Source organism: Mobula birostris, chromosome 17, assembly GCF_030028105.1.
Source record: "Mobula birostris isolate sMobBir1 chromosome 17, sMobBir1.hap1, whole genome shotgun sequence".
In the NCBI taxonomy this organism is placed as follows: Eukaryota; Metazoa; Chordata; class Chondrichthyes; order Myliobatiformes; family Myliobatidae; genus Mobula; species Mobula birostris.
The window spans coordinates 64,474,931-64,486,559 of NC_092386.1; the positions used below are offsets into that span (position 1 = coordinate 64,474,931).

Here is an 11,629-nt window from a genome sequence, read left to right on the forward strand (position 1 = left end):
TACCAGCCTTCTCCTTCCCACCCTCCCCCCACCTTCCTTATAGGGCCTCTGCCCCTTCCCTCTTCAGTCCTGATGAAGGGTTCCGGCCCGAAACATTGACTGATCGTTTCCACGGATGCTGCCCGACCTGCTGAGTTCCTCCAGCATGTTGTGAGTGTTGCTTTGACACCAGCATCTGCAGATTATTTTGTGTTGACAGTATTGATAAAATGTGGGATCCTACACCCCTTACACCAAGGAAGGGCATGAGTACTGATCTGTCCAATCAGCACACACACCTGAAAATGGAAAAATACGTTCACAAATTTGGCTCTGATGTAGATTTGAAATTTAACTATTTCAGCTTAAATCTGAAATTCAGGCTAAAATAGCTAAAACACTGTCAGATCTTAACACAATCCAGCACTTACTGTGGGACTTAAACAAAGACAATGTGAAATGGGGTAAGATGCATAATACATTGGACGTGGATAAGGGCTCGAAATTTCAGCTTCTGTTAATTGTGATTTATATTCAGTTTTGTAAAGACAGGGTCTACGATGTTGCAAGTCAAATGTTTATTACTCACTGCAGTAGTTGGGTTTACAAAAGGTAAAGGGAAACACAAAACTTCAGCAGACTGTGTTTTAATACAGATAAATACCAAATTGCCATTGGACTGTGACAGTGAAAAATAATGCAGCAAGCACAGTATCAATGAGCTTCACAGGCTGACTCCCACTGTCATCATGAACACAACTTTCAGTTGCTGTAGATATTAGAGTTTGTGCTTTAAGCATCAGCACAATTTGAAGGAACCACCTTTACATTGGAGAAACCAAACCCAACTTTGCACCATTAACAACTGAACACTGCATTCTTAAGAGCAAAAACTTACTGAAATATTTTGATTCATGATAAACTCTGTAAGAAATAGTCATAAAAGCGTATCTCTATTTTGAAAGAGACAGATATTTTTTCAACAAAAGCTTAATGTTTCTATGCATGAACTCCTTTACTAAATTTATTTATTTTTTTAGCATGATAATTAGCAGGCTGACTGCTGTTCTCTACCTCTGGCATTAATAAAGAATGTGGAAATTTTCACGTGATCTCTGGTTTCAGCAGGTGGAATCTGACAACCTGTTGTGCTGTGATTATTTACATTGAGTAAAAGTGCTTTTGTGGTTATACCTGCATTTTCATTTCAAAGCTAGCGAGCATTACACAATTATTTTGATTTAGTTAACCTGCCACAAGGTTATTTCATATGATTAACATACAATTCTGGGTCTTCCCAAACCAGAAACCCTGGAGCAGTAGTGCCGTGCAAGTACCACTTACAGCGCGACATTGAGCTTACATTGCCGGTGATCAGCTGGAGCTCACAAAAAGCAGCTATGATCTGCACAAAGCTATCAAGGCTGCGAAACACTACAGGGACAAGACTGAGTCAAGATTCACAACGACTAGCACACGTGACTTCAAACCAAACGTTGTGGTGCTGCCAACATCACAGCCTCTCTCCCAGATGAGCTCAATTGCTTTTATTATAGGTTTGATGTCACTAACTCTGAATCTCCGAGGAAAACCACTGCTACAACCTGTAACTTGCTCATCTCTGAGGCTGAGGTACACAGATGTTTCCAATGAGTGGACAGTCGCAAGGCATCCCAGGGCGGGTACTCAGGATGTGCACAGCACAACTGACAAGTGTGTTTACTGACATTTTTAATCTCTCCCTCTCCCAGTGTAGAGTGCCCTCCTGCTTCAAATTATGCACCATTGTCCCTGTACCAAAAAAGACCAAGGAAACATGTCTGAACAACTGGCGTCCTGTCGCAATCACCTCAATAATAAGCAAATGCTTTGAGAGGCCAGTCAAGGATTACATCTGCAGCTTGCTATCACTCACACTGGACCCCCTACAATTTGCCTACTGACACAACCGGTCAGCAGATGACGTAATAACCACAGCCCTACACACGGTCCTTACACATCTGGAGAAGGATGTTTATGTGAGAATACGGTTCTTGGACTACAGTTCAGCATTCAACACCATAGTTCCATCCAGGCTCAACAAGAAGCTCAGAGACCTCGGCCTTGACCCTGCCTTGTGCAGCTGGATCCTGGACGTCCGCTCAGATCACCAGCAGGTTGTAAGAGTGGGCTCCCTCACCTCCAGCCCTCTGGCTCTCAATACAGGAGCCCCTCAGGGCAGGAGCCCCTCAGGGCTGAGTCCTGAGTCCCCTCCTTTTCTCCCTGTACACCCATGACTGTATCGCCACCCACAGCTCCAATCTGCTAATTAAATTTGCCAACGACACTACATTGTGTGGCCTTAGCTCAAACAATAATGAGGTGGCCTACAGGGAAGAAGTCATCTCTCTGATACAGTGGTGTCAAGAAAACAACCTCTCTCTCAATGTTGCCAAAACAAAGGAGCTGGTTGTGGATTGCAGGGGGAATGGAGACAGGCTAACCCCTATTGACATCAATGGATCTGGGGTTGAGAGGGTGAACAGCTTCAAATTCCTTGGTATCCACATCACCGAGGACCTCACATGGTCTGTACACACGAGCTGTGTGATGAAAAGGTACAGCAACACCTCTTTCACCTCAGATGTTTGAAGTAGTTTGGTTTGGGCCTCCAAAACCTAAGAACTTTCTGCAGGGGCACGATTGAGAGCGTCCTGACTGGCTGCAACACTGCCTGGTATGGGAACTGTACCTCCCTTAATGGCAGGACTCTGCAGAGAGTGGTGCAGACAGCCCAGCACATCTGTAGTTGTGAACTTCCCATGATTCAGGACATTTACATGGACAGGTGTGTAAAAAGGACCCGTAGGATTATTGGGAACCAAGCATCCCAATCACAGTCTATTCCAGCTGCTACCATCCAGGAAGCGGTACCGCAGCATAAAAGCCAGATCCAGGTTCCTGGACAGATTCTTCCACCAGGCCATCAGACTCGCGCTGACTTGAGTGTACGCTATATTACACTGACTGTTCTATTTATTTTAAATTATTATAAATTACTATGATTGTACATTGCACATTTAGATGGAGACATAATGTAAAGATTTGTACTCCTCATGTATGTGAAGGATGTAAGAAATAAACTCAATTCAATTCAAAAACAAACGCATCTGATTGGACATTTCTCTGCTTTCTGATTCTCAGAATCATTCATTTTCTTTACAGTTTTCTCAGTAATATTAAGTTGCAAAACACAAAATGAGATCATATTGTTTTTATCCCCATATTCAAACAAACATGTAACGATAGGATTTCTTTCCTCAGGAAGTTTAACAAATGCCAGTTCTGAGTAGGCACTTTTATCAGGGAAAAAAATCCAAGGATTTGTCCAGGTAAGACAGCCATCAGAATCAGGATTTGTCTGGGTATAAGGGCCAACAGAATAATTACAAAGGTAAATTCCTAAATCCTTCCGTTGGTTGCAGTTTGTGATGTGTGAGAACAATATAATGTCAAAATTTGATGCATCGCCTCCCTTTTGAGTGTGAAACATTATAAGGTCGGGATAGTTTCAGACATGTGAAATGTCTGAGGCAGGAAAACTGATGATATTGCCATGGCAACCTCCTGAACATTCAACCAGCTGTTTTCCTTCTGTGAATGTTTTTCCACCATCAGTACTGAAGGCTTCCACCCGATGCTGATTGTTATCTGCTTTATTGTTCTGAGCATTGCAATATATTAAAGGCTGCTCACTGGATACATTGCCTTGATCCAGTGACACCACCTGATATTCCCCACACTCCACCCCAGATATGAATTTGCCAATTTGCCAGGAATCCCCACCATCATCACTGAAGAAAGTGAGAGCCCGTTCCCTGATGGTATCATTGGACTCTATCACATGAGCATTGGCAGGGATAACAAGACGACCACTCTTTAGCTGAGTGCCGTGGCCTGGACCCAGAACAAATGTTGCCCCTGTTTTGATGATGTCACCCTTGCAAGAGTCTGTTAGATCTTTAGTTTCACACCATGTCTGTCCTTTGACGTCACTAGTAACATAACAGAGTCACGCGGCATTTTTTCTACTTCTGATTTGATCTCCCTCTGACTTTGATCAATTGACTGCAATGAAGAAGACAGAGACCGTGTTTGTGCTTTTCTCATACACGGGACAAGGATTCATGGATCAATAGACAATAGATAATAGGTGCAGGAGTAGGCCATTCAGCCCTTTGAGCCAGCACCGCCATTCACTGTGATCATGGCTGATCATCCACAATCGGTACTTCTCTCGTTGTGCAGACTGGATAGGTTTTGCATCCTTCCAATGAGAAAATGAGACCAAGACATAATCAGCTAGAATAGAATTATAGCAATTTTAACATTCAAAAACAAAAACATTTTAACATTTTCCATTCATTTAAATGATGTAAATACTGAACAATGAGAGCCAGTTGACCCATTTAGCTCAGTCATGTGTGTCCTTCTGATCCCGCTTTAAATGAACTGACTTTAGAATGGCTGCAGTTTTTGTTTGCCAGCACTTCCTACAATCCACTACAGACATTAATCACGACAAAAAGACAGTTCCGACTTCAGCAAGGAATTTACCTTTTAACAATTTACAACCACCATGATCAATGTTATTGGATCTTCTCCCATCCAAAGAACTGGAGAATTTCCCATCACACATCGGACCTGCCTTCGAGATGGTGGCAAGGCTTTGGGGAAATACAAAGCAAATGACCTACGACAGAGAACCCAGACTCTGACCTGCCCTTGTAACAGTAATGTGTGTGTCTGGTCAGTTCTGTTTGTATCCTCAAGAATACTATGAGATTTGTCACACATAGAACACAGAACAGTACAGGCCCCTTTAACCTACTGTGAGATCAATTTAACTCCTCCCTCCCACATAACCCTCCATTTCTCTCTCATCCATGTGCATCTCTTAAATGTTCCTGATGTATCTGCCTCTCCCACCACTCATTGCAGTGATTCCACACACCCAGACCTCTGTGTAAAACATCTGTATTTGACATCCCTCCCCAATTAACAACTCAAAAGATGACCTTTGAACAAAACTGGGAATAATTGAAGATGGAGTGTCTTTTAGGATGGAGCAAATTGTGAATAAAAGGGAAAGTCTGTGACAGGTGGAAGACTGAAGACATTAACTGATAAAACAGGTGAAATACAAGATGAAAGGAAGCACCGTTAAGGAAACTGTGGTTATTCCACATTTATCTGCAAACTCAGGGGTCTTTGCTGGAAGTACATCTTCTACAGACTACCTGCTCTTTAAATAACAACACCTTCCACCTGAAACATTACAACTACTTCTTTTTCCATAGACTAATTAATATCAAACCTTAAAATGTACTAGTTAATTCAGAATAGTTATTTAAGATGTTTGCTTTACAATTCACCCCTTGCTCCATATGGTCATAAGTGAAGATATGAATTGATGATTTCACTATGCAGTAGTTAAATTCATTCACAACAATGCAGAAAAGAAAACATCTTATCCCAGCATGCAGCAAGACGTGAATAAAAGCTAGGTGTAGGCTATAAAATACCAAGTAATGTTTATGCCACTTGAGTAACAATGATGGGTAAAGATCATTACCAAGAGAGAACATAAGAAATAGGAGCAGGAGTAGGCCATCCAGCCCATCGAGCCTGCCCCTGCTATTCAATATGATCATGGGAAACACCCTTTCCTTGTCATTCAATCACCAGCTCATCCCAAGGAGGAATAACCTTTGACCAGAAATTTATTCAGACCAGCCACTCAAATACTGTTGCTGATCTGGCTGGTAATATGCCAATTCACCTCATGACTCCCCAGATCACAGATCAAGAAAGTGATTACGTACTCTTACTATAGTTTGAACAACATTAGAACATCATTCAGTGCAAAGCAGCTTCCCTAACCTTCTGACTTCCAGCCTGTATCATTTGACTGTTTTGTCAGCACCTCCCAAACCCAACATGTATCAAGTAAAATTACAACGGTTGTAGCTGAAGGAAATGCCACCAATTCTTTCCCCCCTCCACCAAGTCTCAGACCACCAGAGGTGGGAATATATTGTCATTCCTTCATTAGTGGCTAATTTCTGGAAACTTATGTGGAGAACCTTCACCAAAGAGGTTGCAATACTTCATGAAAATAATTCCCTGCATGTTTCAATGAGTAATTATGGAGAGAAACAAAAGGAAGATCTTGCCAGTTACACCCACAGTCAAACAGTCAAAGCACACTGTGGAAGTGAATGCTAACAGGGAAAAGCTGAGATTTTTTTCTTAGTATTGTACTGCCAGCAGCTTCCAAGTTCAAAGCCTGAGACAGGAAGGAAGCTGCCTCTTGCACCTGGACAAAAGACAGGGTGGATGAATTCAATTGTAGAAGGTTATCACTCCCAAAATAAGGAAAAGTACATTCCTCTGCATATCCTCTGCAGTGAGGACAATTCACAAGCTATGTTTAAGATTGACATGTGGTACATATCAAAACTTTACAAGGAAAGTAATTCTGAGTGAGTTGCAGAGTAATACACACAGTCACTGTAACTGAATCAACATACACAAGATGCTGGATGAGGCCATACTGGTGTCAACCGTTTGCTCAGTTTGGTTGTATTTTTAAGTATAGTCACATTTGCTTCATCAGCATTTGCTTACTTGCTCGGAGTTCTACTTCTAGTTTACCTGAAAATCTTTTGAAGATTTATCATATTCGCCGCATTGCAGGTACAGCACGTCAGCACTTTCATCTTTGAGTCCGCGTCTGCTCTCCGCAAAGGCCAGAAGTATGTTTGAGTCTGGAATGTGGAGCAGTGCAGGAATTCGAAATCCACACTTTTTCTTGAACAGATCACTTTTGCGCAAAGAATCTGAACAAGCCATCTTGGTAGAAAAGTAGAAGATTTTGTAGTTATATAAAAGGTACCAACTCCTCTGCTGAAGGAGAAAGTTACTCAACATTACTTCTGAATCTTGGTTGTAAACTGTACACATTGAATAAGTGAGGAGCCCAGGCATTTGGTTTATCTAGATCATAACAGCACTATAAAGAGCAATTCAGCTTGTCCCATGTCCTGCCCTCCTCCACACACTAAGGAATTCTTCCCTTTCAGTTATTTGAATAGCTTGAAATTTCATTGACTTTTCCATGTCCAAAGTAACTATGTCAAATCTGACCAGAGGATTTGACCTTTTAATCTTTTCTCTCAAAGAGCCAATTGCAATGAAGAGTATTGATTTAATGCCAGACCAATAAATAACTTCTATTGGATCAACACTGAGTGTTTTGTTTAATGATTAGCAGTCATCAAATTAGTTTGTGCATTCATATTTCTAAATAAGAGGCTGTGGGTTGCATGTTCAGACTATCAACACTTCAGCACACCACTGAGGGAATGCTACAGTGTCAGAGGTGCTCTCTCCTTGCTTGTTGATCTGCTGAATATTAATGTCTTTGGAGATGACAATAAAGAAGATGATGCAGAGTCTTCCACATTCTTAATAATAATGACAGAGACTCTGGTCATCTTCAAATGACCCATCCTCTTCAATGTCACCGTCGGCAGAACTGCAAGAGGCTTATCAAGGAGGTCTGGAAAAAGCAAGGGCAGCTGTATGTGGAATGAAAACACAAATTAGTAGCAACATCAGACCAGTTGGCCAATTTTGTGTTGTCAGTGGGCATCTATACTCATGTTAGGACAACCTTCTCATCCCAGAAATTCACCTGCTGAACCTCCCTTGGAATACTTGTATTGCCACTAAATGCTTTTTATGTAAAGGGGTGACCATTGAATCTTATTCAGTATCATTAAAAGTGTACTTAGGCATCCATCCGGGAAATGCTAGAATAGTTGTCTGTGCCTTTAAGTGGAGACGCTGATGTCATGACGCACGCGCGGGTTAGTGGGGAGACCATTTTGTTTTCTGCTGAAGAAGCTGGTGGGGTGTTGGAATCGAATTCCTTCCAGAGATGCTGGGCATGGTGAAGAAAGGTGAGCATTAATTTACAATATCATGTGAATTCATTTATGCTTGTTGGCGAACGAGAATATCTGTAATTTGACATGTTCTACATATGGATACTTTAGATTTTCATGAGTGAAAGCATCCACACTGGATAGTGTGGCTCATGCAAAGTTCCTCACCAGCCAAGTAGGTCAGTCTTCCTGTAATTTAACTACCAGGCAATATCTTGTAAAAGTTGTGCCAAAGTGTACCTTTTGTCTAACTTTATTGTATCAGGACTGATTGTGAATGTAACAGCGTAACGTGAATGTTTAGTTTCTGTTCAGAAGTTCAGCACGTGTGTACTAAAAAGTAGTAGATGTCTTAGATGAGATGTATTCGCTTACATTTTTTGCTGCTACGTATAAGACACAGGGTTGGGGGGATTCTAATATTGTTTGTATTGTGTTTCTTCAGAATTGCCACTACCGTATTAGGTCTGTATTAGTTTTGTACAGTTTGCTTTATATATTTTTATACTGCATACGCAATTTGCCGCTACACAAGGGTGTGGATTGAAAGTTAAACTGAGATTGTAATGGCAAGAACTGGTTGTAAATTCATTCGTTTTGTTTCACGACCCTCTTCTGGCACTTAAACATCTAAAACAGGTAAAGGAATTAAAACCCAAAGAAGTATTTGTTGTCCTGAGTGTGTACTTTTCCCCAGGCTACAAAATTTGGTACCAGGAGTGGGGCTAATTCCAAGCCAGTTTAGAGGGTCTCTGATTGTTGTATGCAGTATAATATACAATACCTAATACAGTAGTGGTGAAGACAGGACCGTGTTCCCGTCGGGCGGAAGGAGAGAGCGCCTGTTGCCTCGTGGAGAGCGCGCTGGAGCCTCAGGACTGGGTCAGGAGGCAGAACGGAGATGTGGATCCAGGGAACTGCGGGCCGTGAAGCCATCGCGTTTGCAGCAAAGGACGGCAGCAACTCCGTTTGCAGGCTTGTGAGAACTTCAAAGACTTGAGCTTTTACTATGTCACACTCAGAGGACACACCAGTTGAACTTGATTTGAATGAACAAATTAGGGAATTACCATAGATAAATTAAGCAAAAGGTCCTATGTCTATGTCCCAAGGGAAAGACACATTGTTCCATTTAAGGGGGATGTTGAGAAAGATGGGAGGTCTGTTGATGACTTTATTGAAGAAGTACAATGTGCACTTCATACTAGAAATCAGTCTGACCGGGATCAGTATGACTTTGTTATGTCCCTGCTCAGGGGTGCAGCCTTAGAGGAAGCACGTATGTGCAGTGATGCTGGGGAAGACGGGGCTGATGACATGTTCACCTGTCTCAGGGAAGCTTTTAGGGACAAGCACCCCAGCTGTGGCATAGCTTCTACAGTCACAAACAGCATGAGGGTGAAAATGTAAGAGAGTTTTCACATGCCCTAGCCCAAGCTCTTAACTTGCCACTGAAGCACTTCCCCGATGCTGTGACCAATGAGAGGGTGGTGCTAAGAGATCAATTTATAGAGGGGATCCGGGATCCTTCCCCCAGAAGAGAGCTCCACAGATTCGTGCGGGGCCACCCTGAGTCCTCATTGATATAAGTGAGGGAGGAAGCTCGTCTGTGGCTCGTAGAAGATCCCCTGGGAAATACAAGGTCTGGGAAGTCAAAGTGTAGCAGTGGCCAGGCGCAGTGCTCGATTCTTAAAGCTCGGGAATCTGAGTCTGTCACACTAGATGACGTCCTTAAAGTGGTCGCAGAGCAGGGCAAAGCCCTTTGTGAATTGACTCAAGCAGTGAAAGATCTCACTGTACAGAGGGATTTTACACGTGCTGCTAGCAGTAGACACAAGTTACAGCCTAGGTGCACAGAAGATGGGCAACCCATCTGTTTCAAGTGTCAGGTGGGAGGGCATTTGGCCAAGAATTGCCCACGAAAGCTGGGTGCAAGGGAAGTGGAGTCTGCATCCTCCTGCCCTCAAGAGGTTGGAAGTCGGGAAATTCGGCGGAACCTCATAGATACAGATAATATACAGCTACCCTGTGACCAGTTGCTGTAACACGCTATAGGAACATGTCCAATTGTGGAGCTTGAAATATCAGGTGTCACTGTTCTTTGTCTGTTGGACACAGGTAGTCAAGTAAGCACCCTGACTGAGCAGTTCTTTCGAGAACACTTGAATGGAGAGGACGAGGATATTTTATCCACTGCTGGCTGGCTTAGGCTAACAGCTGCAAACAGTCTTGATATTCCTTACCTGGGGTATCTAGAGCTAGAGGTTCAAGCAATGGGCATAAAGATACCCAATTCTGGCTTTCTCATAGTCAGGGATCCTGTTAGCACCGAACCACCTATCCCATGTTTTGTGGGCATGAACATTATCAGCCGGTGTAGGCAACTTGTCCACGCAGAGTTTGACACAACCCTAGAAGGGAAGCTGGACTCTGATTGGAGAGATGTTTTCCAGAAAGTGCAGATGCACACTGCTGAAAAGAAAGCAGTAGTCTGAGTATTGGGAAAAGTTACTGAGCACAAACCTTCTGGATCTGTAGTCACCATTGCGGCTAGCAAGGCCACTGGCGATGCTGGTAGTGACCATAAAATGTTACTTGAGCCGATTAATACACCTTTACCAGGAGGTATTGTAGTCATTCCGACGCTCACTGACTCTGGTAATCGTATAGTCCCAGTGCAGATTTTAAACCTCTCTTGTGAAGATGTATGGCTCGCGCTAGGACCCGGCTGGGTATCCTGTCAAAGGTGGAGTGCATGGATAGTGATTCACAATGTGCAGTAAGATTTCAGCCAATCTCAGCTGGCATTGATCACGTGACAGTTGGTGTAAAGGAGGAGTGTAGTGATCACAAGTTAAAGTCAATTCTAGACAAGCTCGACATTGGGGGTAGTGAAGGACAACAAGCTCAGCTAAGAGCTTTACTGGTTAAGTACCTGGATATCTTTGCAGTTGAAGAGGAAGACCTTGGATACACTGACAAGGTCAAGCATGAAATTCAGTTAATTGATGAAGAGCCTGTTTCACAGTCATACCGTCGTGTTCCGCTGAATCAGTACAATGAAGTGAAAGAGCACATCTCAAAGTTGTTAAGGAAGGGTGTGATTCAGGAGAGTAATAGTGTGTATGCCTCACCTGTGGTGTTGGTCCGGAAGGCAGACGGTAGCATTGGACTGTGTGTAGATTATCGGAGACTGAATCTTAAGACCAGAAAGGATGCGTTCCTGCTCCCGCGTATTGATGAGAGTTTTGATGCCCTGCAGGGTGCGCAATTTTTCTCGACAATAGACCTCGCGAGTGGTTACCACCAAGTGGTGGTAGGGGAGCGTGATAGGCATAAGACTGCTTTTTTGACCCTGTTTGGTCTGTATGAATATCTTCGCATGCCGTTTGGGGTCTGCAATGGACCGGCGACTTTTCAAAGGCTCGTGTAGGCAACCATGAATGACTTAGTTTTCCAAATCATGCTTGTGTACTTGGATGATATTCTGCTGTATTAACAGACTGTCCAGGAACACTTGGAGAGGCTCGACACTACGCTTCAGCACCTCAAGGAGACTGGTCTGAAGGTAAAATTGGAGAAGAGTCATTTTCTGCAGTCAGAGGTCAAGTTCTTAGGACACCAGATATCAGCCAAGGGGACAGGCACCAATCCTGAGA

General features: G+C 43.0%; 1 pseudogene; it reads right to left on the reverse strand.

Moving 5' to 3' along the window:
* Positions 1 to 3,112: 3,112 nt before the first annotated feature.
* On the reverse strand, positions 3,113 to 10,608 carry LOC140211453 (sialidase-3-like; annotated as a pseudogene).
* Between the last annotated feature and the right edge of the window lie 1,021 nt (positions 10,609 to 11,629).